This window comes from Podarcis muralis, chromosome 9, assembly GCF_964188315.1.
Source record: "Podarcis muralis chromosome 9, rPodMur119.hap1.1, whole genome shotgun sequence".
In the NCBI taxonomy this organism is placed as follows: domain Eukaryota; kingdom Metazoa; phylum Chordata; class Lepidosauria; order Squamata; family Lacertidae; genus Podarcis; species Podarcis muralis.
The window spans coordinates 62,322,508-62,327,761 of NC_135663.1; the positions used below are offsets into that span (position 1 = coordinate 62,322,508).

Below are 5,254 nucleotides of genomic sequence, written 5' to 3' on the forward strand. Positions count from 1 at the left end.
TCATTGCAAAGATTGCAACATCTCTAAACCTTCTCTGCAGCCCATTTATAGGGGATCTGCTACGTATATGGACTCCCTTTGCTTTAACAAGGGCTGATGACCTGACACAAAACCTCACATATATTAAGTAAAATAGAAACATCACCACCCAAACCCACTCCCACTCATCTTCCCCCCCCTCAACCTCTTTCCCCATATTCTTCCTAATGTCTCAACGAATGAAACCAATTTGTTTAAAAAGAAAAAGAAAAAAATGTTACATGGAAAAAAATACGAGAGAGAGACATTGCACATACCTTTGTAAATCAAGAAAATCTTTAATAAAAATACATTTTAAAAAACAACAAGGGCTGATGACATAGAAGCATCAGAGCTAGTGGCTTTCTGGATGTTTCGGAATCCAGCTCCCATTAGCAAGGTCCAGTGGTCAAGGATGGTGGAAGTTTTTCTTTTTTAACCAGAGTAATTGGAAAGTCCTTTATTACAGATCAGGGAGATTAAAAAGGCAAATAGTTAGGACTATGTAAACCAGAAGACTGAAACAAAAATGCACTCATTTGACCATTTCAAAAACAATGTAGAAGAAGAAGAAGAGTTTGGATTTGATATCCCGCTTTATCACTACCCGAAGGAGTCTCAAAGCGGCTAACATTCCCCTTTCCCTTCCTCCCCCACAACAAACACTCTGTGAGGTGAGTGGGGCTGAGAGACTTCAGAGAAGTGTGACTAGCCCAAGGTCACCCAGCAGCTGCATGTGGAGGAGCAGGGAAGCGAACCCAGTTCACCAGATTACGAGACTACCGCTCTTAACTACTACACCACACTGACTCTTTTTTATGTACAGAAAGATGCTGAAGGAAAACACCCAAGAAGAGGTGGGTGTGCGGCCGTTCCCAGTCTGCGCTGTGCTGGTGGGGCCTTTTCTCTTGCTGGTCTCCTGCTAGAGAGGAATGATGACAGCATGCCATCTCTTTCTGCTGGTACTTAATGGGACAGGCTGGCATGGGCCAGAGGCACCATCACGACGAACCAGAAGCTGCTGGATGAAAAGTGACTCATGGTCAATGGTGACAGAAATGCCATGCCATGGAATGGCAGGAAGTTGCTGTTTCTGCAGTTACAAGAAAGATAACAGAGGGACCCACCAAATTCCCTCTTGGCTTTGCAGACACCAGGGCTGCTGGACTGACTGATACAAGTGAAGGACAAAATCTAGTATTTAGTAAAAGCCCACCATTTTCAGTGGCTTTCCAGTCCTAAAGGTTCCCCAAGGTCAAATCAGGAGGATTTCCCATCCATCAGATAGTAGTGATACATCAATCCCAAGACTACGGCTCCCAAAACAGGGATCAGCCAGACTGTCCAGAACTTGATTCTTTAGAGGGAGACTTGTTTGGAACCCTGGAGGCATTAGGATTATGGTCACATGGATGAACCACTCCTATAAGGTATTGGTCGAGCATCTCTTGGGCATCCAAGATAAGTGGCCAATATCGTCAAAGTTCTCAGTGGCATCTCTACCAGCTTGTTCGAGCAGAACCTCCTCTCCACCTGGATGCTCGCTGTGGAAGCGGGTGATGTCATAGATGCATCCGCTGATGACCAGCCAGGTCTCCTTGTCCGTGTTTCGCTTCACCACTTCGTACAGGCTGAAGACAGACCCCCTTTCGTGGGGCTCCGGCGCATCCCTGGCACTTCTGTGCTCCTTCATCGACACCATTCAGACTCACCCGCCTCGACCGAAGGGGATTTTTGGGCTTCCGCCAAGGATGGTGGAAGTTGTTGCCTAACAACATCTGTAGACCCAAGATATACAGACATTGGGAAATATTGGATATAAAGGGACCCCTGACCATTAGGTCCAGTCGTGACCGACTCTGGGGTTGCGGCGCTCATCTCGCTTTATTGGCCAAGGGAGCTGGCGTACAGCTTCCGGGTCATGTGGCTAGCACATGGAAACGCCGTTTACCTTCCTGCCGGAGTGGTACCTATTTATCTACTTGCACTTTGACGTGCTTTTGAACTGCTAGGTTGGCAGGAGCAGGGACCAAGCAACGGGAGCTCACCCCGTCACAGGGATTTGAACCGCAGACCTTCTGATCGGCAAGTCCCAGGTTCTGTGGTTTAACCCACAGCACCACCCATGTCCCATTGGATAGGCATTAGGTTGCTTTAATTAAGGGACACATACTCCCACCATCCTTGAAATTAAATAATAATAAAAAGACCCCTATCTTTCTCGAGGGCTACAACAGTAACTCGGACTGTCAGTGGAACTTTTGCAATCAATGTCCCTACCATCTGCCAAGGCTATAATAAAAACTAGGTTGTGGGATATTGAGCGCCAGGAACTAACTAGCAGCAGAGAAAACATGTTCCCTTCTTTATTTTCAACTTTCTTTGGCACATGAAACTAACCTCAGTTACCTTGAATTTCTGCTTAACCCTCAAGAAAGGGCATTTTCGCTGGCCAGGTTTAATTCAAATCCATCAAACCTCCTTTGGGGAAGGTTCTCAGGCAGGGTGGAAGGAGAAAGAACTTGCCCATGTGAAGACCACCTGGTGGAAACCCTTACACATATGGTTCTGAATTGTAAACTATATGCTGATCTCTGCCAGCAATTTCTAGATCAACTCTGCATCCCAAATGGAAACCAGAGTTGGAGGTCATACATTTTCTATTACTGGGGAATGATCAGGAGCTCACCAAGTTAGTGGCTAAATATCTCTATTTGGTTTTTTGTCGTCGAAATACACTGCAGACGTCGGAACTCCCAGGAGTCCTAGAGATGTGACAATAGACTGCTCTGCCTCCTTTCTTTTAGCAAATGTTTTGTGCCACTGGGGAAGTGGTAATTCTATATTGATTTGTTTTGGATGTTTGGATGTGATGCCAATAAAAGGTTTGATGATGAATAAAAAGTTCTGCAGAAATGTTGGGAGTAAGTTCATAAGTTTAAGAGAAAAGCTGGAGGACCAACTTTATGCCTAGGAAGAATTATATCTGGCCAAGTTTTATTTACATTCTTTCCTTCAGAGAGCATATGTCCTCAAATGAATGAACACAATACACCATGTTCTGAAGTATTTTGGGTCTTCTGCTCATCCTCTTTCATTTTGAGGACACAGTTCTGATAGCCTTTCCTGCCATCTTGCTTCATTTATTTTAATTAGACATAAATGCATATTATTTGAGCATTGTGTACAGAGGAGCTGCAATCTATATAAGATGAATGTTGTCTCCAATAATGTTCATGAGTTTTAATTTGGAAGATTGGATTTCATACATTTCTTTGGCTAAGTGATATTGAATTTTATACGTGATTTATAATAAAATCAGAAGGAGACCAGTGTAATGTAAGGGATTTAACATTCAGGCGGCAGACTAATTTCCCCTGACTTGAATAAAATGTGGAAATGGCATCCAATAGAACATTAACTGTTTCCTGAGTATTCTTTTTCAGTTGGGTTTATTTGCTTCCTTTTCTAAATACCCCAGCTTTCTTCCAAGGAGATCATAGCTGCATTTCAACCTCACAATAGCATGTGTTGTAGGTCTGGATTAGAGATAGTCAGTTGCAGAAGGCCCCCTGTGAGCTTCAAGACGAAATAGAGAATTGGAAGCTGGACTTCTCACATCCAGGCTAAACACAATAACTGTGGCAGGTGGTTACATTCTGGTTCCCAGTAAGACCAACAGCCAAAGACTGATGGGAAGAAGCCTTAATGGTTCAGAGGAGCCCTAGTTTAGTAACAGGGAAGAGAATGTTCAAGGTTCAAATCTCAATATTTCTACTTTAAAAATATAAGAAAAGATTTCAGCCTAAGTCTCTGGGGAGTCAATACTGGACAAATTAAATGTTTTAGGGCTAGATGCACCAGCGTTCAGTGGAAGATGGCACCATATATTCAGATGCCCCCTTTCCCCCTTCTTCTAGATATGGGATCAAATGTAGAATGGAAACATTTGATGTCCTTGGATGGTCTGCATAGTGAGAGCCTGTGCTGAAGTTGCTTCCAATTATCTATCTATCTATCTATCTATCTATCTAAAAAAATTATTAGTTTTTTTTAACATATCATTTTCAACAGTAATTAAACATACTTTTACATCTTATTCAATTTTTTGACTTCCATCAATCCTGTCTGAAAATTTTCCAATCTAATCTCTCAGTATGCATTTCTTATCTTCCCTGTTACATTTCAAACTCATAACCCATATCTCTATCTTTTTCTACTTTGCAACACTTTGTATATTTCTCCTTACAAAACCTATTGTAGTCCTACTAGCGTAATTTGTTGATTACAGTTGCTCTTCAAATAATTCATATACTTCTTCCAATCTTCTGTAAATCTCTGGTCCCGCAGGTTTCGAATCCTTCCTGTCATTTTGTCCAATTCTGCTTCCAATTATTATCATTGTTGTGTTGTACAGTGGAACCTAGGTTTTCAAATGTAATCCATTCTGGAAGATAGTTCGACTTCTGAAACATTCGAAAACTGAGGATCAATGGGCAGTTGGCAAAATCCATTGAAAAAATGAAAAAACATGCATCAGAAGGTGTTCAACTTCAGAGGTGTGTTTGAAAATGGAAGCAATTACTTCTGGGTTTTCGGTGCTCGGGTTCTGAATCGTTTGTCAACGGAGACATTCGAGAACCAAGGTTCCACTGCATCTAAGTGGTCCTCAGAACAGGCTTCATGAAATTAATTAACATCAGTTAGTTGAGTCAATGGAGTTCAATGGGTCTTTTCTGAGTCTTATGGAAAAGTCAGAACCTAATTATGATCATCATCATTGCCAATCATGGCAGTAAAGTTTAAGTGTGATTGTAAAAGAATCTTGATAAGTTCTTAGCGACATTTATCATGCTGATTAAACCAAACTATAAATAACATTAGGGATCTGATAAGAAAAGTACTTAAAATATTGTACAATAGAAGGGAAAATGGAGGGGGGGGGGAATAATAAAGGAACCAGTTCAGATAGTAGTAAAAGTGAACTAGTGCATCTGTTTTAACATAGAGAATAAAAATTTCTCCCACTGTGATGTAAAGATGCAAAAATGTACCTTGTTCATTGTTCTTAAAAAAGCAACGCAAGGGATTGTTACAAAAGAGAAATTCCCACAGTATTCCTTTTTTGTTCACGATGCATGAAATAAAATATGTCTGCTGTCTCTTTTTATCTGAGATACCACTACTGAGAAAAGAGGGGTGACATTGCCTTGGCGTGTTGGTTCTGAGAGAAATC

The 5,254-nt window shown here is 41.6% G+C and overlaps 1 pseudogene; it reads right to left on the minus strand.

Moving 5' to 3' along the window:
* Positions 1-1,278: 1,278 nt before the first annotated feature.
* LOC114604426 (cytochrome b5 pseudogene) lies at positions 1,279-1,720 on the minus strand (annotated as a pseudogene).
* Between the last annotated feature and the right edge of the window lie 3,534 nt (positions 1,721-5,254).